Here is a 25212-nt window from a genome sequence, read left to right as displayed (position 1 = left end):
CCTGTCTCAGATACTTATCTGTGTGATATGTACAAGTCACTAATTCATTTCAACTTCAGTTTTCTTCATCTGTGAAATGGGATTAATAGCATTTTTCTCACAAAGTTGTTGTGAGGCTCTAATAAAATGAACTATGAAAAAGCATTTTGTGAAACTCCAAGCACTATTAGAAAATCATTTGATTATTGTTACTATTATATTCATTATGATTCTGGAAAAAGAAATAGATCTCAATAGAGATCCCTCCTAGAAAATAGCCACACAAGTCAATGAATATCTTCCCTGGAGTGTACAATCTAGATGAGTCATTTGGAGGGGCAATGTAACTCCTTTTGAGGCTATTATATAATTTCCATACTTTTACTCAGCTTACAATTCTGTTTAGCTTTTAATTGTCAAGAGTATGTTCTACCACTCCATTTTGGCTTTATCTCTCATCTGCAGATAAAATATATAGGACACAATCTTCTATATGTATTGTCTCTTCCTATTATAATATAATAAACTGACTTTTTTCCAAGATAGTTATCTAAACAGGAGAAAGATCATCTAAATTCTATATACTGTCACCAGCAAAACCCTGGAGTATGGGCAGACTTGGATAATAATAAATCCAGTGAGTGATAACACTGACTTTTTCCACCCCAGAATTACACAGGAGATCAGTCAAAAGTCCGATGGTAATAAGAAATGAGATTGCCAACAAAGTAAGCACTAGTAAGGGAGAGTTTTTCAGTATGACCTGAAATAAATGTAATCCGCAAAACAATGTGTCTAGAGGCAAAGAGAAAAAGGAGTTTCCTAGAAAAAAGTTCTGTGCTGCTTAAAAACTCTAGGATTGTAGTCATAGTAGTGCTATGGAGCAATATTATAGGAACAGCATCTCTTGGAATTCTGTTCTTAGACATCATAGAATATCTTGAAGAATACTTTGAATCTTTAAGATCCAGGATTAAATCAAACCTTAGTGTGTGGAGAGTTGTATGAAAACTTAGATGACCCAGGGCAAGACTAAGTATGGCAAATCACCCACTCAATAACATGTGGAGATTAACCCCAATGAAAGTTCCAGTTCAAATAATAACGATGTAGAGATGAGTATTTAAAAAAAATATCAATTAGTATAAAAATCATGTTAAATAAAAAATCCCCCCTCCCACAATCTAAGAGAAATTGTAACAACTACTATCATAGACTCAAAAGGAACAAAATAAGAACATTCCACAAGGATGACCCAGAATAAATAAAAACAACAAATAAAATCTCTTGAGAAAGGAATTGGATGGAGAATATTTAGAAAAACTAAGTGGCAACCCATATTTAAATAATGGATTCCACAAATACTGGAATAAACTAAACAAAAATCAATGATCAAATTTTTGTTGCTGTTGTTTGCTCATTTTTTGAACCTGTTAATTAACTTTGAACTTTTTGTTGATGCTGAGTTCTGAATGTGGAGTGGGGAAGCACTTTCCAAACTGCAGGCTTCACTGTTTTCAGTGTTAATTCTGCAAGTCTGCAAGTTTTTTGTGCTTCCTGGAAGAGGTAAAGTCCTTAGTGTCCTGGTCTGCACTCTAGTCTTTATCCAGGAGGAGCACCTGGGTAAGTTCCTTGCAGTCACAAGTACTCTTGTTTGCCTAGGAACTGTGTCCTGGACTCCTGATTCTTTCTGACCACCCCTTTGCCATGAAACTGCAACCTAACACTGTATATGAGTACTAGAGTTGTCAATCATTGCCAACTGTGCGGTGCTTGAAAAGTTTCCCTTATAATCTTCTTCTGTCATCCAACCCATTTACTGTCTCTGGGCTGTTTACCAGTAAGGCAAGATAAGGTAAATTAAAACCATTGGGAACAAAACCAATTTGCCGATGGGATAAGTATCTCCCGAATTAAAAGGAAATATATGAATAGGATTCCCCTGGGATTCTTCCAGGAGAAAAATTAATTTCATATACTTAGGCTATGACTTAGCAAAGGGTCCAAAGTGAGCCAAACCCCTTACATATATTAAGCACAGAAAGACACTATATTTGACCCCTGCCCCCATGCTGTTATAAAGAGTTGCAAATAAAATTTGTATGCCAGAGCCCTTCATACTTACTCTTCAAATGATCTAGAAATAGAAGAAATAAGATACCCATCCTGTACTATGTACTATAGCTGCAAGTCTCTGAAAATAAGTGAATCATTGAAATTTTCTTTATCTTTACCAATAAATGCTAACATATAGGATATACCTAGACAACTAGCTGCCTTTTTCAATTTTTTTCCTGAATGTTCAGGATAACTGGAAAAGTTTTCATCTTTGACTTTATTGCTGAGTTATTTCTGTAAGCTTTCTAATTTTTAGATACAGCTTCATAATGTTTCATAGTTTATAAACATACTTATTTAAAACATTTCAAACACAAACCATTTATTCCCACTAAGTATGATATATATATGTATGTATGTATATATATATATGTATATATATATATATATATATATATATATGAATGCTTACAAGCTCTTATAACTGATAACTATTTTAGAAACTCAAACAGTTTTTCTTTATACAAATATCTAAAGAAGAAAAATTTTATTTATTTCTAGTGTTTTCTGTATTGGATGAATTCTCTGGGAATTGCTAAATCCCAGTGTACAAACATTGTATTGGGGTACCCCTTAATCTTTGTTTGGCAAGACAATGGGGTTAAGGGACTTGCCCAAGGTCACCAGCTAGGTAATCATTTTAGTGTCTAAGGTCAAATTTGAACTCATATCCTCCTGACTCCAAGGCCTTTGCTTTATCTACTGTGCCACCTAGCTACCCTGGTACTCCTTAATCTTAAAGGAATTATACTTGACAAATAAAGGGAACTTTATGGAAGAATATCTACATGTGACCTTTTCTCAACACAACTGTATGCTAACTCTGGACAGACTAGTTACTGAGACTTGAAATAGGACAACTGAAAATAGTTTATTTGAAACCTTGTTGGAAAAACCCATTATTGACTAGAAGAGTGTGTAAAGAGAGAAGCAGAGACACAGCTTCCAAACATGTCAGCAGAATCAATGAGGACCAAGTTGGAAAATTAGATTCTTGGTAGTAAATAGGGGATTTATCAAGATATTTTGTTGCCATTCTACTTTACTATATATACTTCTGGGCTATTCTTATTAATATTGTTTCATGAAAACTCATTTTTCCAGGTATGTGGAATTCAAACTTCATTCATTCATTTTACATGAAGTGCAGTAAAAGCCCATAATTTGCAATGTATTAGAAGACATAGAGGAAATAATACATATTGGATAGAGAGGTGAACATAGAGATAAGAACACCTGGTTTCAAATCTCATCCGACACTCCAGCTTGCATGATCCTTCAGACATCTATTTTGGGTTGATGAATTAAGTCCTGATATACACTGAAAAAAAGAATTCCCACACACAAGGAATTCCTTTTACTGAGGAAAAACCTTGTTCATTACTGAATTCCTGTTTGCACAGTACCCTGTTCCAGATGCTAATGAAGTTACTTACTTTCCTGACAGAGTATTTGTCAGGCACACAACCCTGTGACATTAGGGAAAGACCTGTAAAAGAATAGAAATATATAAATCAATAAAATATAGATTATAATGTAATAAGTAAACAAGTGAATGATTTGTTGACTACTGCTCACTCCTATTGACACTATAAATTTCTTTACCCATATATTCAGTATAATTAGGAAAAAGAGATCTAGATCTCTTTCAGCTATCATTTGCCCTTTATGCTTGAGTGTTCACCTGGACTCCAAATTTGGTCCTCTTTTCCCTCTCTCTATAAATGCTTTCTAAATGATTTCATAATGTCTCAAATTCAACTATCATTTCTATTGTAATGACTTTCATAGCTATGTATCCTGCCCTTATTTTTCTTTTAGTTTCACATTTCTATTTGAGTGCCATATACTTCCATCCTCAAAACTCATAGACATCTCATACTCAATATATGCTAAATTGAATTTATTTTCTTGTCCCTCTGGGGATGTCCCTCTTCTCCTAATTTTCCCACATAATTTATATTGCCATCATTTGTTCAGTCACCTGTGTTTGCAACCCAAGAGTCACCTTCTCTTCCTCCCTCTTAAGTATGACAGATCCAATCTTTTGCTACTTCCCAGAAATTTCTTATAATGTCTCTCAAATCTATTCAGTTCTTTTCACTGACATTACTTAGGCAAGTTAATGTATCTACCCTATTTGCCCACTTTAGTTCAGAAGTTTATTACCTTTCATTTGAACTATTACAGTAAGTTCCTAATTGGCTGTCCACTCTCCTGTTTCCCCTCTCTCTAATTCATTCTCCACACAGATATTTAAATTGGATTTTGAATAGCACTGGATTGATCATACCATTTAGGAACTTCAATGTATTGAAATATTCTACAGAATTCTGAATCTTTTGAATTTTTTTGAATCTTTTCAAATTCTTTAGAATTCTATAAGATCTTTTGAAAATCTTTCTTTGGAACAATCATTAAGAAAAAAATATAATCTCTTTTGTTTGGAATTTAAAGACCTTCAAAAATATGACTTTTCAGAATGATTATAAATTATTGCCCTTACTTAACACTTTAGTCAAATAAGTTGTTATAAATTGCTCAAGAATACTTAGTCCAAGTGATTAAAATGGTTTTTTATTAAGATATCTCAACAAAAATGGCACACCTCTCTCATGGTGAGAGAGAGGGGCAGGGAAATCCCAACATTCAAGCTCTTTTATGCACTTTGAAAGACTTTGTTCCTGCCTCTTCATGCCAGCCATAGCCTGGGGTCACACATCTAATTGATATATTGGTTCCTATACATTTCCCCACCCTGCTCATTATACTAATGAGTAAGAACAGATAGATCTCTTTGAGCATGTGCAAAGGAGAAGGTCAAGACTAGGTTACTCTTGACCAGTTAAGGACTAGAAACTAGAATCTAGTTTGTCATCTTTGAAATGGGGTTAGGAGAACTCTCCCAGTTTTGTGACTGGCTGGGGCAATTCCCCCTTTGTAATGGATTTCTTTTTTTTTTTTTTTAGGTTTTTGCAAGACAACAGGGGTTAAGTGGCTTGCCCAAGGCCACACAGATAGGTAATTATTAAGTGTGGGAGAACAGATTTGAACTCAGGTACTCCTGACTCCAGGGCCCTAGCGGCCCCTTGTAATGGATTTCAAAGGGGCCCCCTCCACACCCTGTAAAGACCAACAATGCCCTTCATTCCTCAAGTATAATATAGCTTCCTGCATATTTCATAATATCATATCTCGCATTTATAGGTTGACTGAGAACCAAAAAGAGAAAAGTATAGCTATGAAATATCTTTGCAGCTTGAAAGGAGGAAATCTGTCTTCAGTACCACCCACTGGATATCTTCAGCTCTGGTTGACTACTATGGCATAGCAAAGAGAAGTAGGTCTATGCTTGAGATGCATATAGGTCCTTCTATAGGTATGTTAATATCTGTCTGTCCCTTGGAGACATTAAGCATTCACTTGAAAAAAAATCCTTAGTAAGCTTCTCTCCTTCACATTCATTTCTTGGAATATGAAATTGATTTCATGACTCAATTTGAATACCACCTTTTCCAAAAAATCTTTTTTGATCCTTTAGCTATCATTATTTCTTCTATCATCTACTAAGATAAATTTGCATTTATTCTTTATTTACTTTCTTGAGAACATGAATTTTCCAATTATGATGCCATCTCTTTGAAACCAGGAATTTTCATTTTGTATCTGTATTTTTAGCAATTCAATCAGTGTTTGGTGCAGAGTTGTGGTTATTCATCCTTCATTCTTGAAGAAAACCAATGATATCCAGAGGATTATGTATTGACTTGCAAGTAAATTGGATTTAAGTGATCAGCCTCACTCTCCATATTCACCAGAGTTCAGTATCAAGACATGGGTCAGGAAGTCTTGTGATGGCCCAGAATGTAGAAGGAGACCTTGGTCTTTGTAAACTAAGGTTTTTGCTAGGCTCCTTTTGTTTTTTCCCCTGAGGCTACTTCCATTTGGTTGTTAAAGCCTAGGTAAAAACTGAGATAAAAGATCTTTTATTTTGTCTTCATAAAGGAGTCAAGCAGGGAGAGGAATACCCTCAAAGGAGTTCTGGCCAGAAACAATTGCTATTTATACCCACTCTCTTTTTTTGGGGGGGGTGGGGAGTTGCTAGGCAGTGGGGTTAAGTGACTTGCCCAAAGTGACACAACTAGGCAATTATTAAGTGTTTGAGGTCATATTTGAACTCAGGTCCTCCTGACTCCAGGATCAGTGCTCTATCTACTGGGTACACTCATTCTCATCCATCAAAATTCAAACAATGAACCCTGGCAAAGAGTATATATATTTAAGAAATTCTTGTTTGTTATTTGGTTGAGAGTAGTTTTTGAGTTGTCAAGACTCTTTCAATATCCTCTCAATCTTGATTTATTTTAGGGGCATTTCATCAATGTTCCAAAATCAGGTTCTCTTGGCTCAATCACTTTTTCTATTTCTAGAGATGTCCTACAGATGTTAATTCCTCTTACCTTGCAGGTCTCCTTGTCTCTTCTTCCCTGCTCTTGTCCTTCATTTTCCTGATAGGCTCACAGTAGGTGATGAAGAAACACTTAATGCTAATGATGACAAAATTGGCCAAAGATCTCTTTTCTGCCTTATGCTGATCTATCCTGAAATAAGCCTTTGTATTTTGAAGACCTGAGAATTTCGTTTCCTCAGCTTGGCCTACTTTCAAACCAATCACTAAAAATCTCTTATACTCTATTTGGGTGGAGTGTTGCTTTATTAACATAGTATTTGTTATTGTAGCACAAACGAAGAATAGATGTTTCATTAAAGATGAAAGAGACCTTATGCAGATAAATATAAATTGTTGTTTATAGGTATGTTTTAACCACTTATTAGATAACTAGGTCTATGAGAACAGAGACTGTCTTTCTAAACATTGTCTCTGCATAATATTTATCATGGTACAATGCTGTTTTTCCCTAATAATTGCTAATGATGTGATTAAAATTATATTATATTGAAACTAGTCCCATTTTTAACTAATCTGTTCCCAAATGACTTTTTTTTAAAAAAGTGAAACAGAAAAAAAGATAATTGTTTCTAATTGAAATTAACTATTTTCTTTGTGATTACTTTTCACTTAAAAAATTAGGCATTGTATAAGTTTATCTCAAATAATATGAATAGGATGAGATGCTCATAATACCACCTGACACTTTTTCCACCAGTTAAAAATGTTTTTAATCATATTTGAATTAAAGTTTGACACTGTGAGGAATGTAAGGTGTTGGTCTTCACAGGGTATGGAGGAGAGCCCTTAGGGAATCCATTACAAAGGGGGAATGGCCCCAGTCAATCACAAAACTGGGAGAGTTCTCCTAATCCAATTCCAAAATTGACAAACTAGATTAGAAAAAACTAGTCCTTAAGTGGTCAAGAGTAACCTAGTCTTGGCCTTCTCCTTTGCACATGCTCAAAGAAATCTATTTGTTCTTGGTCATTAGTATAATTAGAAGGGTAGGGAAATATATATAGGAACCAATGTATCAAATAGATTTGTGACCCCAGCCTATGATTGACATGAATGGGTCAAGAACAAAGTCTTCCAAAGTGCATAAAAGAGCTTGTATGTTGGGATTTCCCTGCCCCTCTCTCCCACCATGAGAGAGGTGTGCCATTTTGTTAAGATATCTTAATAAAAACCATTTTAATCACTCTGGACTAAGTATTATCGAGCTATAACAATTTTAAAAAGTTAGACTTTATTTTCATTCTATTAGAACAATAGCATGCTTTAGAACATTACTTGTCTTGTAATTTTGGAGATCTAAACCTAGATCACATATCTTGGCATCCTTTAGTTACCCATATGCAGAGCATTTAATATCTCTTTGTTTCCATTTCTTTCCTCCAAAACGATCTGTTTGTGCTAACCGATTTAAACGCCCTCTTTGGGCTCTAAAATTCTTTGGTTTGTGTAATTTTGCCATGTCAGTTGCAAAGGTTAATCTGAATATTCTGAAAATATAAAGTCATTTCAGCACATTGATTAGACTAAATGTTATATCAATTAATTTGACATTATGTAATTTCAATTGTTTAAAATTCAGGTACAAGGTGCAAATATATAGAGGCTCACAAACTAATTTCAGAATTGTAGTTGCAAGAAAATGAGAACAATGCAGTATTGGGAATAGAGTGAATAAATCTTCAGTTTAGAGTCCTCTGACCTACTTCATATGGATTCTAGGATGATAGATGGTCTGTCCAATTTATAGTTGCTTGACTTCATTTGAAGAAAAATGCTAAACACCACAACAATTTTCATTCTATTTTTTAAAAAATGAGTCATCAAAATTAGCATTAAAAATAATAGAAAATGATGGTTTTAAATATCTAAGTGTACAGTATAGATATAACAACAACAACCAACATTACAGTTACCACTACAATAATAACAAACATTTATAAGGTTTGCAAAGCACTTTACAAATTAGAGAATCATGTATGATGCTTAAATTCCATATTACTGTTGAGAAAACTGACTTGCCTGGCATAAGCTAATACACAATTAAGATAGGATTCAAATTAAACTCAAGAATAGCACCTCACTGTATAGAAACCACACAAGCAATTGAATGATGAATTGTTATAGACACTCATTTCAGATCATTCAATCCTTATGTGGATCTGCTTTTCTTTACTTTGACTTGGGATCGAACTAGCTTAGCTAATTATCTCACTCTATGATATCAGATTGAATTTAAATTTTGAAGTGACCTTGTGGTATAGATACTTATGATTGATTCCTCTCAGATGTGAATTCTGGGGGACTTTCTTTTTCCTTGTTACTCAGTCCCACATAATCTACATTCTAGTCAAACAGGATGACTTGCTGTTCTTTGCATATTGTCTATGATTTTCCTCCTCCAGGAGTAAATTTGCTTGTACCATTTTTCTTCTTCATCTAAAAATTTAATCATCCTCTAAAGCCTGGTTCAAGTTGTAACTCTTATAAAAAGTGCTCCTTACACATTATGGTCTTTCCTTTATTCCTCACACAACACTTCTCACATGTCATAAATTTATTTTGGAAAGGCAACACATTATTGTATATAGATAGTTACCCTTCAAGGCAGGAAGACTTGGGTTCAAATAACACCTGAGTACTTCCTGTTAGTATTTCTCATAGGCAAATTATTTAACTATGGTAAACAGTTATAGTATCAAAAATGACTCCCTGGAAGAACAATTATGTTGTGAAACTGAATTGACTAAACATTCTGCTCCAGGTCTGCGAATGAATAAAATCAGAGATTCAATAGTGCATTTCCATGACCACATGCAATATATATCCTAATATAATTATAGTGGAAGGGTTTTTGAGAGTTTTTTTCACACTATTAAACCATATTATAAATTCTAAAGTGGACAGGAACCATTGCTTAAATTTTCTATCTCTTGTAAAATCTGGGGATGTAATTTCTTATTGAATTCTTTATGTTAAAGCCCTCAAAAATCATAACCAAGCTCCTTTAAGAAAAAGGCAAATAATCCACAATTAGGACTGACAGTATTTTGAGAGAGAAAGTTGGGAAGGCTATCCTAACTCAACTCTATTTCTAGGATCTGATTCTATTCAGTTTAAATAGTATTGTGCATTTGACAGGTCAGTGAAGAAAAGGGAATAGAAGAGATGATTCAGAAATTGTATAACACATTGATGTATAGTTAAATATTGTACTAATTGATAACAGAAAAAAATCAATTAAAACAATCATATACTTTGCTGTTAAATATAGCTACAATTCAGGGTGTTCAATGTGTATGTTATGTGAAGGCTACCAATATGCTCTGTGCAAAGTAAACACATTGCTTTGTTACTAAAATTAATTGCCTTCAGCTGCATTAACAATAGAGTGTGATCAAGTAACATTAAGGCATTGGACAAATCAATAATGAGTCCCATTTAATTTCTTCTTTCTTCAGAACCATCACTCCAAGATTAATAAATTTCAGAACGAGTGAATCATTTGGCTTAAAATTGTGATGGTTCATTTACAACTGTTATCCAAATGGGGAACATGCTAGAATCATTCAGATTTTCTAAACCAGTTGGATAAAATTGACATAATGAGACAAACAATAATAGTAGTAATTTAAAAAAAAGGAGGCAGCTTTAAAAATGACACAATAGTGCTTATCCATACACCAAAATGGGAACTAGACTTGTATGCTTTTAACAATTCATTGCACTATAAAGCAAGTTGGGCGTGAGGTTTGGGCTGACAATATTGTCAATTCTGCTGGTAGGTAGCAGGAGTATTTAAGGGAAAGCATGTGGAGCAAAGTAAGACTGATGATTTATTCCTGGAAGTCTCCTTTGTAAGTTGTAGGGAATTAGAGTATCCCAATAGAATGAGGGATGAGTCAAATGAAATTTGGAAGGTGTAGCAGGGCAAGAGGAATCCCACACTCTGAGACCTTAATTGTCTATTCCTTGTGTATATTGTATTTCTTTTTCCTTCTAATTGCCTTACTTTGGTGACAGGGAAATTACAGTGATTGTAGGACATTCCTGAGGTGCTATGTGTGATTCTCTGATGCCTCTTGGTTGAGCCAAATTGTCTATATCTTGAACTGATACTATGAAGAAAATTGCTACCTGTCCCTGAGAAGCCATTTCTCTTCACATTGATACCTGATGGCTAACTTGACCCATATAGGTCACAAATATTTAATAGCCCAGAAAGCTTAAAAGTAGAAAAATAAAATGGCAGCATCTGTCCTTTGATGGAGAAGTTCAACACTTTAATATTAGCATTGGTAGAATTTGGCAAATCTATTTTTTCCTCATTATAAACAAAATATTTAGCAGCATTAAGACAATCATGCAAGCTCCATCATCTTTTTCTTTTCTTATACTAGACACATGTTTATTTCCTGACTGGTAAATGGCAAAAACTGAATGAAAGAATGAAAATGAAAGTAAAACAACTAAAAAAGTCTCTCCTTGAATGTGCAATTGATGAAAATGCAAGCCATGTAACTGTTCTAAGTAATAATTGAACATGAACAGTAAATAATGAATTGTGATTCAAGAAACCTGGGTTCCAATACTAATCCTAATACAAACAAACTTGACCTTGAATAAGTAAAAAAAAATCAAATTTCAAGGACTCATGATGTTATGATTATCAGTATCTCCTCCAATCAGAAAAATCAAATCTACCCAAACTTTGTTTTTTATTCTTTGTGACTCTTGTCTAGGTCTTTTGCGAAATTTTTCACAGGTATCCATTCAACCTGTGATCCCATTTTATTTTATATTCTCCATCAGGTTACCTATTTTATTCTCCAACTCTTTCATTTATAATTTCATCTTTCTCTGAGTAATGGCCACTCCTCCACTATCTATAATTATTCTAAATTTCTTTATTCTGAGGGGAAAAAAACAAGGATCCATTCATTCATACTTACTGTTGCTCAATATTCCCTTTTTTTGAGGCTAAAATTCTTACTCAGAATATCTAAAATAGATGCTTCCATTTCTTTTTTCCCTCACTATCTTCTAAATTTTAAATCATTTGGGTTTTGTTCTTTTTCAATCAAAATAGTTCTCCTAAATTACTAACAATCTCTTAATTTCCCTCTAGTATTATCCTCAATCATTCTTCTTGGTCTCTATAAAGCCTTTGATACTGTTGCTCACATTCTTTTTTTTTTTTTGATACATTTTCTTCTCTAGGTGTTTGAGATATCTTTCGATCATCCCATCTATTTGATCATTCCTTCTCAGTCTCCTTTGCTGGATGTGTATTGAAGTGATGTTTAATAACCAATAATTTTTCCATAGCCCTCCTCTCTATATTAGGACATTTGAGGAACTTATCAGCTCTTGTGTATCAATTATCACCTCCATACTGATGATTCTCAAATTTATTTACCCAATCCTAATCTCGCATATCACATTTCTGCTAGTTTTACATCTCCAGTTGCCTATTGAATTCTCAAACTAGATATTCCATAGAAATTTTAAATTCATTTATAAAACTAAATCTTCCCTCCCCCTCCAAAAAATCCCTTACCTCTTCCAAGCTTCCTTATTATGTGAAAGATACCACCACCCCCACCAAACACTAAGGCTTGCAAACTAGGTGTCATCCTTGAACTCTCCCTCTCTTTTGCACTCCTTATCTAAACTGATGAAAATCCTTGTGTCTTTACCTTTGTAACATCTCTCATAACCATGCTCTTCTTTTCTCTGACATTGTCACCGCATTGATTTAGTCTCTCATCACCTCAAGTCTGTATTATTGCTGGTTGCTGGCTCTACTATAAGTATCTCCTCACTCTAATTGACTCCTCAATCAAAGTTCAAAATGGTTTTCCTAAAGTGTGGGTCTGACTATCCTACTTGCTTACTCACTAAACTTCAGTGGCTCCCAATCACCTCCATAATATTTCTGATAAACACCAAGAAAAAGAATGACAGACTAGTGGAACAGTTTAGGATACTACATATTGTCATAAATGCCCATAATAATTTAGTGTTTGATAAACTCAAAGACCCAAGCTTTTGGGACACAAACTCACTATTTGAGAAAAAGTGCTGAAAAAAATGAAAAAGAGTTTAACAGAAGCTAGATATAGACAAACATTTCATAGCATATACTAAGATAAGGTCAAAATAGGTCTGTGATTTAGACATAAAGGGTGATAACACAGATAAATTAGAAGAGTATAGAATAGTTTACCTGACAGATCTATGAATAATGGAAAAATTTATGAACAAAAGAGAGAGACCATTATAAGATGTAAAAATAGATAGTTTGGATTATAATTAATTTTAAAAGTCTTTTTACACAAAAGTAATGCAAGCAAGATTAAAAGGAAAGGAGAAACCTAGGGGGAAATTACAAGAAGTTTTTCTGGTAAAGAACTGAGTCAAATTTAGAAGAATACAAGTCAACCCCAGTTGATAAATGATCAAAGAATATGAACAGTCAGTTTTCAGATGAAGAGATCGAAAGTTTTCTATAGTCATATGAAAATGCTCTGTCATTATAGCTTAGAGTAGTGCAAATTAAAACAACCTTGAGATAAATCTTCACATCTACCAGACTGACTAATATTGCTAATAAATGGCAAATATTGAAAGGGATGTGAGAAATTGGCAGAATTAATGCCCTGTTGACTTAATTATTAATGCATTCAACCATTCTGGAAAGGATTTGGCATTATACCCAAAGGGATCTGAGCAAATCCTTTGAAATATCATTACTAGTTCTGTATTGCAAAGAGATTTTTTTTTGCATGGCAAAGAATTAGAAATTGAAGGTATACTATTAATTGGGTAGTGACAACAAATTGTGATATATGCTTATAATAGAATGCTATTTTGTTATTAGAAATGACAAGCAGATTGCTTTCAGAAACACCTGGAAGAACTTATATAAATTGATGCATAATGAAGTGAACAGAACCAGGAGAATGCTATGTGTACTAACAGCGATATTGTCAAAGATCAAATGTGATTCACTTATCTATTCTTAGCAATACAATGATCCAAGATAAAATCTCAAAGGATTTTTGATGAGAAATTGCTGTCCAATTTCAGAGAAAGAACTGTTGGAGTCTGAACATAGGTTGTAGCATTTTCACTTTACTTCCTCACCCTCAATCCCTTTTTTTGCATCTTTTTTGGTTCTGCGCTTTATTCACAACATAACTAAAGAGGAAAAAAATACCTGAATAAAATATATCCAACCAAGTAAATAAATAAATAAAAGATCAGTTTTTCATGGACCTGTCAAATTAAATAAAGAAGATTAATCACAAGAAACTGAGCATGTAATGATGAACTCTTTGGCCATGTCAAATGTGAAAAAAAAAACATAAAATTGTACATAACTTTATTTTGATGGATTTCAGATTTCTCATCTGAAAAATGAAAGGCTTGAACCAAACATTCACTAAAGGTTGTCCTCAGTTAAAATTTCTCATCTTAATGATGTTTGTCCTTCATTCTTAAAGAAGACCACGGCATCAGGGAAGTAATGCCATAACAAGCATATGAATTGTATTTGAGTGTGGGGATGCTGTACTAAGTCACTAGTCTCACTTTATCCTCCAAAGTCACCTGGGTCAATCTGAATCAGAATGACTGGAGATTGGATTCAAGGCAATGAGGGTTAAGTGACTTGCCCAAGGTCAGACAGCTAGTACTCACTAGCTGTCTGAGGCTGGATTCAAACTCCCATCTGCCTGACTCCAAGGCCAGTGTTCTATCCACTGCACCATGTAACTGCCCTTCAAATTCTGCATCCCTAGGCAAAGTATGAATAATGACTGGAATTGATCATGATGTAGGGTGATACTTAAATTTCATTGATAAATATATCAGAGACTCTCTTCAAGTCATCATTGAATTCTTTATACTTCACTTCAGAGAAATAAATCACAGACAATGTTCATGTTAAGAGTTGGTAAATTTATTTAAAGTTAGGAAATAGAGATAGGGTAGGTGGTAGAGAAGGAATCTGGAGTATAAGCTAAGAGATCTGAGATGGGTGAAGAAGAGGTTAGAGAACAAAACACCAAGTCAACATATCCAAAACAGAATGAGCTATCCCTGCTGGAAACTTGGAGACTCAAGAGTTCTCTAAAAGATCAGCTTGTTTCCTTGTTGTCTTCAAGCACATTGGTTGCCACATAGGTGCTGCATAGTCAATGTTTATTGACTGACAGGCTCAATTTATTGAAAACAGTGAAATAGCAAGTTACATTTGGAAGCTACATCATAAATATCATTGATCCTCTTTTCACCAGTCAGCATTTGACTGGGAAAATCACAACAAGCTCAGAATTAAGGCAAAAAACAAACAAACACTGGATTAAATGTTTTAGCATTACAAAAACAAAAATTCAATTGTTCATTTTTCTCTGAAAACTTTTTAAAATTTGTTACTGAATATGATTGGCATCTTCAAAATGTGTTTTTTGACAGAAGCATTTGATATCATTTCCTGGTGAACACATTCCTTTATGTAGCTTCTTTCAAATTTTAATTAAATACTTTCTGCAAAGCAGAATGGAACAATGAAAAGAAAGTGGTTTGAGTTTGGAATATAGAGACCTGGGTTCCATTCTTGCTTCAGTAACTTACCAGTTCTGAGACAATGGTCAAATTATATTATCACTCAGGCCCATTCCCACTCCCATCTATGAAATAGATTTAGCAATACTTGCACTATATACCTGGCTAGGATCACAGATTTATATAGCTGGATGAAGGTCTTAGAGCTCTTCTTGGCCCATCTTTTTTTTTTCTTTTGGTTACAGAGAAAGAATATGCAATTCATAAAGTTTAAGTGACTTTACCAAAATCACATCATTTTTGGATTTGAACTCTGATTTTAAGCCAAAATCCAATGTGTCTTCCTTGTTGGTTGTTGTGAGAAAGTGTTTTCCAAATCTTATAGTGCCACTGAAGTGTTAATTTTCTTTTTCCTGTTTTGAAGAATATGTTATAAACCTTCATTCTTTGTATCCTACTTACCCCCAAATGTCTCCCCTGAAAAAGGAAAAAAAGAAAGTTAAATATAATTGGTCTATATAGTCAGAGATTAGTTTATGATCATTTAAGGATAAGTTACTAAATTTAACACTGAAACATTATATTAAATATATTCCCATGCTAAGTACTGTTTTAAATTATTCCAGAAAGCTGAACTTTCCTTAAATGTTAAATGATATTTTATTGAAGTTAAGATCCAGATACTGAGCTGCAGTGTTTCCTCATGAACAGAAGGTTCCACAAATGATATGTGCTCTAAAAAGTAGTTAAATATCAGAAGGTTGAATTTGGAATCCCAAGACTCAGAGCTCACAGAAAAGTATCAATCATTCCTGACCTTACTCATTCCTTTACATTTATGAAAAGGACAAAGCACACATACTTTACTGAAATATTCCTTCTCGAAATGCAGTATTTCCCTGTAGAACTGCTTACATATCTTTTAAGGGCTGAAAAGTGATCAGGATGATTTGATAGATTCCTAAAATTTTAAAAAAAATTTCTCTAGTATATTTATATTAGTAATTCCAATGAAAAATTTAAAATGGAAATAGGACATTTTGAAGACAGTTAATGGATATTCCTCATTGATGTAATTAGGATACCCTAAAGAAAATCGTCATATGATAATCTTTTCAGGAGGAATGATGGAGAGAAAGAATTTATAAGAGAGATAGAGAGAGAGAGAGAGAGAGAGAGATCTAGGGCTCCAATATTATATGCTTATTTCCTTAAGTATTATTGAGGGAATTATATCATTAAAGCTACTGTAATGCCACTGCCAGTTTTCTGCACGAAAATTTTATAATGGCCCTGAGAGAAATTTTGAGTAGGCAAACATTATCTTTTGTTGGTCCTTTCATGTATCCTCAGAACTTAGCATTAAGTGATTAAAAAATACTTATTGACTAAAAAATTGCTATTGTTTTCAAATATGGTACATTTAGGGCCAATATGTTTGTAGTTTGAGGATTAGACTCAACAAATATTTAGAAAGGCTCATTATTCAAAAGATATTTTCCAAGGGATATGACTTTAAAAAATTAGTCAAGATTACTTATGAAACCATCTAATAATTTGAATAGGCATTGTTAGAGTAAAGGAGGCAAATATACTCACAATATTTTTTGAAATAAGAAAATAATATCAGGTCTTTTCCAACTCTGTCAAATTTTGTAGTATTTAGAATGTAACTTTCATTCAAAAAGTAACAGAGTAGTACCTAAAATTCTCTATATTCCTTTTAAATCATTAAAAATTTGATGTCCCTCTCCCCAAATGTATGAAAGGCTTTGTTTGATAGTTAATAATATGAAGATTACTTCTTAGGAGTAAAATAAGTTGTCATTCTTGATTTAGGGGACCTGGTTTAACTATAGTGGGCAGATCTGGGAAATTGAACCATAAAGCAGAAGATTGAATTCTAGTACAATTGTAAAGCATAGGAGCTGTTGTTAGTATTACCTTTTTCTAAAATGACAGCAGCAGCCTTTCTAAATCAAAAACAGATTCTGAAAAGTTAACATTAAACTGCCTAGAGTACTGCCAGCAATGGTGACAAGAACAAGCTAAATGTCAGAGGAAAGAGAAAGTAGAAAAAATGCAAGATATTCATTTTCCTTTCGGCCTTTGCCATGTTTGACATTGTTGATCATCCCTCACCCTATGACATTCTCTCTTCCCTTGTTTTTTGTTATACTGACCTTTCCTGATTCTCTTACTTTCTAACTGATTCTAGAGTGGGTTTTTTTGTTCATTCCCATGTTGTCTCCCTTTGTAGTCATGCTTTACAAAAGATCATACTCTATTGTGGCTTCATAAAGCACAACTATGTAAGGTTGTGTGTGGGTAGTCATTCAAATCAATCAAACAATCACATCATTCCAAATAAAGTAACTAACAAGATGCTCTAGGCCTGATATATTTATCAAGTGAGAATATCCCTCATGAATCAACCAATCAGAGGCATTAGATTAGGTGGAAAAATCCTTAGTTAATTGGTAAGGAGAAAAAATATTTCTCATTTATTGCATGAAATATAATGACATTACATGGAAAGTTCATTAGGATTATTTGAAGAGTTGAAATTTGCTGTATAAAACCTCAAGCCAATTCAGAATCTAATTACAGTGACTAGCTTAGAGGAGTAGTCATTTTAAGCCAAGATCTTGAAAAGGAATGGGAAAAGGAATGGAGGAATTGGGAAAGCCTTTGTCTCCTCTCTTGTCCTTGACTAGAGGATTACCTTGTGAATCTCAAGATACAAGAAGATTTTGTCTTACCTTAGTCATCCTGGCAGTGTCAGTAATGACAGCTGAAGACAGGGTCTTTATTAGATACTAAAGACAAACCAGAACCATTAAGGAAAAACAGCTTCATGAATCCATGAAGACAATTTACTGGGAAAACAAGAACTTCTAGTAACTAGAATCTGCAATTGTTCCTTGTCACATATTCTCTCAAAGTCCATCAAGAATCCTTGTGGGAGATTATTTGGGGATATGTTTTGTACTAGTTTTTCTTATCAGGCTACTGCAGTAAATAACCATTTCTAAATGCTAATTAAGTATAAATGGCTAATCAATGAGGGAAACAAATCAGTGGGAGTCTTTGGATTAACAGTTCTAGAAAAACAGACCCTTAAGTTATTTCTAGACTTAAAAAAAATCTTGTTTTCTTTAGAGAACTTAGCCATAATTTGAAGGACTGACTTGCTAGCAGAAAGAATGAGTATATATATATATATATATATATATATATATATATATATATGATGGATATACAGAAATACACACACACACATCTATCCAAGTGTAAAAGACTCAAAAAACTTACTCTCCCATTCTTCCTTTTTCTTGGTTAGTCACTTAGTAAATCAACAAGTATTTATTTAGTATTTATTGCATAGTGGGCACTCGAGTATGATTTGGCTATACAAAGAAAGGGGAAAACAGTTCTTTTTCTTAAGGAATTAATATTTTAGCATTCTAATGGAGGAGACAAAGTGTAAATATATGTATAAAATCAACACACATATACATGTATATATATGCATATATTATGTGTATACACACACACATATATATACACACACATATAACTATATAGACATATATGGAGAGAGAGACAGATGACAGAGACAAAGACAGAGAGAGATGGAGAATATGAAAAGTGATCTCAGAGGGAAAGTGTCATGCAACTAAAAGAACCATGAAAGATTTCTCATGAAATGTAGTATTTGAATGGGAAATTTGAAAGACATACTATAAACTGAGGCAGAGGGGAGGAGGAAAAATATTCCAGTATACATTGTAATAAATTCTAAGATGTAGAGTTAGGCAAAAGAATAGCATGTATAAGAAACATTAAATGAGTTGTTCTGAATGAATCATTGAATATATATATATATATATATATATGCATATGAAACAAAAAAAGCTTGAAAAGACAGATAATTTTATATTTTTCCTAGACAAAATAAGGCCACTGTATACCTAAATAGGGAGATGCCATTGTTAGTCCTGTGCTTTAGGAATATTGATTTTCCAGTGATGGGGGAGATGGATTGATGTAGACAGAGTCTTGAGGCAGGCAGACCAATCAGAGGACTACTATAATATTCTAGAATTGGTGAGAACCTGAATTAGAGAGGTGACTGTTTAGAGTGGGGCATATATGAGTGATGTTGTGAAGAAAAAAGCTACAAGAATTATTGGTTGGTAGTATATGTGGTGTGATTGAAGATTAGAAGATAACACTGATTTTCTTAGAGTGATTAGGAGGATGATAAAAATTTCCATAGCAATGGGAAAATTTTGAATGGTTGAGGTTGAGGGTAAAGATGATAAGTTCTTTTTTGAAATGTTGAGATTTAGATGCTTTATGGATGAGATGTCAAAAAATCAGTTGGAGTCATGGAATTGGGACCACATATTTACAAATGGAAAGCAATCAGATAATCAACAGGCTTTTATTAAGCACTGGCAATGTGACAAACACTGTTCTTGGATGTTAAGAAAGTTAAAAATACTTTCCTTGTTCTCAAGGATCTTGCATTTAATAGAAAGGAAATCATACACTAAAACTAGAAATAACTTGCACATATATTTATATTTTTACAATGTAACATACTTAAACACATCCAATTTTTTTCATATTTCCCCCTTAGACTTTAAATTCTGGAATGATAATCAATTCATCTAATTCTTCAGTTATGTATAGCACTGCTAATGCCTATCCTATTCTTTGGCTTAATAACATCTGTGGGACTTGTCACTTTCCAGCTTCACTGATCTGCTCTTCATACAGACACACAACAGGACACATTCAACCCTCAATTCAATGGAATAAAAATCAAAGAAGGTTGACTAAGATTATATTAATAATTAAAAAATTATATATTTATTTTTAAGTCAACAATATATTCACTTTATTTGAGCGACCTTTTCCAAAAAACAAAATAAAACAATGACATGCTGGTTGTGAAATCCTGTATGACCCTTTTAATTTCTTGGTGTCCTGTGTAACTTTCTAAATGTAAAAATTGAAAAATGCTTATCTTTCATGATAAAAAGAATTTCTTTATCAGGAACTTCTTATATTAATGAAATCAGAGAGTTGTTAAAAAAAAGAAGAGCCTTATTAAATGTATGAAATCTACAAACTATGAAGAAAATCATTGGCACCATGGAAGCTGCAATAAAGAACACTGAGATTAATGACTACAGATAACAGTCATTAAAGGGTTAAGTGTAATCTTGCTGTACAATTGGAGAGAAGGACATGCTGAATCACATTAGAGTTAATCAAAGTTTATTGAATAGTCTGTCATTAAAAGAAATCAATACTTCAGTTCTTTTATGGATCTACAATCCTAGAATGAGTTTATAGATCCCCTTTCCCTTAACGAGGACACATGGAAACCATTCCAAACTTTTTCATATTGTATGGTTCCTGTCTATACCATTCTGAAACTCTTCCAATAAGGGCTCTATCCCAAGGGTTAAAGACTTTTTGCTTCTCATAATATTTTGTATACATTAGTGAAGTGAAGTGTTTGACCTTTCTTTGTATCTAGGTCAATCCATCTCTCTTTGTTCCTTCCATCTTTTCCCATCTTCTCAAGCTAAGTGCCCACCTAATCACATTCCTTCATTTAATTTCAGTCTTTTCTTATCTACTGGTTCCCATTCTACTGCTTGAAAACACACACATGTATCTTTCTACCATCCTTCAAAAACCTTTCAGATATTGTCTAGCTAATATTTAACATCCCTCTTCCCTTTCTCAACTAATTTTATTGAAAAAAATTACCTTCAGTTATTACCTCAGTCTTCTCACATCTTATTCACTTTTCAATTCTTTGCAACTTGCATTCCCAACACTTCATTACTTAGCTCTACTCTCCCAAATTTACCAGTAATTTCTAATGATCAAATCTGATGCTTCCCTCCCTCCACTAATCTTCATTCTTCTTCACCTCTGTTTTGTATAAAGCTATTCAGTACTTAGCATATTGTCTGGGGTGATAATAAATTCTTTTTTGCTTAATTTGACTATTTACTAATCTGAATACTATTTATTGCTATTGTTCCCTCATTTCTCCTATTTGCTTGATTATTCTACATCTTCTTTCTAGTTAAAGAATCTACACAAAAGAAGATCAGACCATCACCTCTTATTTATCTTTTGTGTCTAATTTGATTACCTCATCAAGAACCATAAATTTAATGTTTATTTCAATGCATATGTCAACAAAATATTTACATATTGTCTTCAAAGTCTTAGTGTGGTTTTAAGATTTAATAATTTAACTCTCCATAATCTCTCCCTGAGCAACAATTCAGTGTCACTAATTACCTATCAGATATTTTTAATAGAATGCATCCCAAGATAGCAAATCCTTTTTTCCCCCAAACCTACCCCTTTGTCCTTGCTATTTTTGTCTAGAACACTCCTATGCTTCTAATCACCGAGGTTTACATGCAATGTTTTTATCATCCTAGACTTTTTCTCACTCACTCCACTTATCCAATAAGATGCCAATTCTTACCATTTCTTCTTCTAAAAATCTTTTGTATCTCTCTCTCCTGCTTTCTATTTAACCAAAAATCTAGACCAAGCCCTCAACAGCTCTTATGTGGACTTTAAGTTTCTCCCTCCTTCCAGTTTTTGTTCCCTTCTCAACCTGATATGATACATTTGTTGTTGCTGGTCAGTTCTTTTAATCATATCAAACTATCCATGACTCCATTATGGGAGTTTTCTTGGAAAAGATATCACATTAGCTTGTCATTTTCTTTTCTGTTTTATTTTACAGATGAGGAGCTAATGTAAGCAGGGTTAAGTGATCCATCTAACTTGTAGTTACTCTATTAGAGGTTGTCAAATCCCCTCTTTATCATTCAAGTCAGATTAAGAACTAGACACCTTGGGGAGTGTACCCAAGCTATTACCTATCTCTTCTTCCTTTGACTAGTTCTGAATGATTACTTTGTTTCTAACATCTCTGGGTATGATGCAGATAATTATGAAAGAATTATGGACGTAGCAGAAACAAAATTCTGTAATCTTAAATGTTAAATCTTGCTAAATGGATGGAGATTCCTTGCTCTTGAGATGTAAATGACTCCCATTGATTCATTGTTTAATGTAAAATTTGTATAGTGATCTCATTTACAAACCCCAATCCTCTAACCTCTACCTGACTCCAAGTTAGTTCTCTTTTGCCCTCAATTCCCAGATAAGGGGCAAGGCTATAAAACCTGAGTTGACCTCCAATCAAGGCCCATTCAACTCTGCTGGACAGTTCCTTATCTCTGTCTCTACCTTTCTTCCTCTCTCAATCTCACTACACCTAATCTTTTGTTGTCTTAAGTGATTGCTGTCCTTCTGGATGAAAAGTTTTATAACCTGTTTACTTTGTTATATTTCATAATAAAATCCTGAGCAGTTTTAACATCCCAGAGATAACATGCAAATTCCTTCACTTTTCAGTTGTCCCCAAATTCTTATGCTTATAGATCCCATTGACTACAGGTACACACCCACACTCCTTAGTTCACAATAAGCAATAAGCTACTGTGCCCCCAAAGTGCCAGAATCTATCTCCTACAGGAATATCTTAAAATCTATTAGATTAACTGCAAATTTTCAGAAGTCCATTTTTTAGTTTTCTATGACCCACATTTTCTCCCCCCCCCATCTTTAGATCATGATACAGATTTGGGTAATTATTATTTTAATTCTTTTTCTTTTAAAATTTCTATTTGAATCACTTCTTCCCTTCTTTCTTAGAATAGTCCTTTCTTCTTGATAACTAGTATAATAAAGATTCCCCTTAGTCTTTTTACCTTCTCAATTAGAGAGAACATTGTGTTTTAGTGAATAAATCGCTGTTACTTGAGGTTGGTGGAAACAGAAACAGTAAATTCTCTGTAGAGCACTGACAATCTCTCCCTTGTTTCCCATACTTGCTGGAAGCAAAACATTCAGTTCTATCTCATTCTCCTTCCTATCACAGTGAACTACAGCGGGAAATTATCTGTTTTGTGCACCTGTTTACCATAGACTCAGTCCCTTGGGACTACTGAGAGAAATTTTATTTATAGTGGGCTTAACTTTCTTTTTTCATGTTTAGAACCTAGCCTAGTAAATTGCTTTTGTCCCAGAATTAGTGGATCTCTGCCACAACAAATCCAAATGCCAACAAATATTGCCTTAAGCTACTGTCAGTGAGACCTTAATTACACTTCTCACCTGCATCTATTTCTGTCTCTTATATTTTTCTTGATTGTTTCTTCTTTAATCAGACCAGTATCTGAAATTTGTCAACTGATGCTCTTATCCTCCTTCAGCATCTTGTGATCTTACTTATTAATTAGGTGAATGAAGATGTGATCATCTTTAAGATTCTTTGTAGCACTATGCCTACGATTCTGTGATCTTTTTTTCATTTAACTGAATTTTCATTATGTATTCTGGATTGATTTAAAAATAAAATGTTGATGTTCATATAATTCATTTTCTACAGTATCTGTTGAAAATTAACTCATTAATTCAAAGCAACTTAAAAAAAATTTCTGAGCAATTACAGTGTGAAAGTGACCTTACTGTGTGTTACAAGGGACCTTAAAGATAATCATATTAAATTTCCTCATGAATAGACAAAGTCATAAGACAATAAAGAAGTATAGCAGTAATCATGGATACTCAAATCTGATATTACATAAAACTGAAGATAATATCTGGGAGAGAAAGAGATGGGAAAGGCATTGAGGTCTTTAGGAGACAAGAGAAAGTTTGGATCATGCACTCAGTTGAATAGGCTAGGGGATCAATTTTGGAAGACTAGGATTGACAAGTATTAGAAAGTTCTTGGTTGTCACCCAGAGAACTAAATTTAAATCAAATGATTTTATTTTTGATTCTGGATAGCAAGAAAACAGTTGCCAGAAAACCAGTGAGACTGAAAGTTTTAGGGATTGGAGCAAACATGAAAGAACCCAGTTAAAAGATCAAGTTGACGCAGAAGAATTTAGGCATAAAAAAATTTATTTACATATCACTGTGTATATTAAAGCAAGGAAACTGAGCAGTGACACAGGCTTTGTTTCATAGGGAAATCATTTGAGTTCCCTTAGAAAGTAGTAAATGGAAGAGAGAGATAAAGGACAGTCATGAAGGCATTTCAACTTGGCTGATAGCAGCCATCATCAGGGAAATGGTAATGAATCAGCAGCCAGCTTGGGATAAGGTCAGAGTTACATAGGGTATAAACTGAAAAAGGGATAAAGGAGGAGTTAGGGTGAGGCCAGGGAGGGATTAAGGAATGGGTAACATGGACTATTTCGAAAACTCCCTCAAAGAAAAAAAGACGTTGAACTTAAGGAAGAACAAAAGCAAATTAGGCTATACATTCATGTAATTGATAATTTACTGAGTCCTGATCTGCTAGCTTCTCTGGAGAATCTGGATAGGAGGGCTGATCTCAACCCTAATGTGTCACCACTGGATAGTCCAACCAAAGAGGGGTACAAATTTCAATACAGGATAGGGAGGCATGGCTAAGAGGAGGCAGGGGGAACTCAGGAAAGTTGGAGAGGAGGGAGGATTCTGGGAGGGAGATATTCAAATGCAAAGGTTTGCCTACACTGATGGCATTACCAGGTGAGACTTTGCTTTTGAGTCCTTACTTAAGTACCTTTTGCAAATGCTCATTGATTTAATTGTATCTTTTGTTATCTTGATTGGACCTGCCCTTTCCTCTCCTTCAAAATTTGATCAAAGGTGGGGTTACTATATGAAGTAGGGAAATTTCCAGTGCCTTGTTACAAAAAATATAAGTTCAAAACTTATTCACCTTTTACAGTAGCCACTAGAATTTAAGAATGAGGAAAAACAATTTGACAGCTGAGTGTGGATACTTGAATGGAAAGGGGGGAGAGACAAGATAAGAAGATCAAACAAAAGGCTGTGATTTTTAGTGCCATTACTTCTCCTTTGACCTTTTATCCTACTCTGCCCCAATCATTTCCTTTTTTTATTAGTTTTATTTTTACAAATACATGTTATTAAAATTTTTCAGCATTCATCCA

This window comes from Macrotis lagotis, chromosome 6 (genome assembly GCF_037893015.1).
Source record: "Macrotis lagotis isolate mMagLag1 chromosome 6, bilby.v1.9.chrom.fasta, whole genome shotgun sequence".
In the NCBI taxonomy this organism is placed as follows: Eukaryota; Metazoa; Chordata; class Mammalia; order Peramelemorphia; family Peramelidae; genus Macrotis; species Macrotis lagotis.
The sequence above is the reverse complement of the archived record's forward strand: the minus strand, read 5'-3'. Positions refer to the sequence as shown.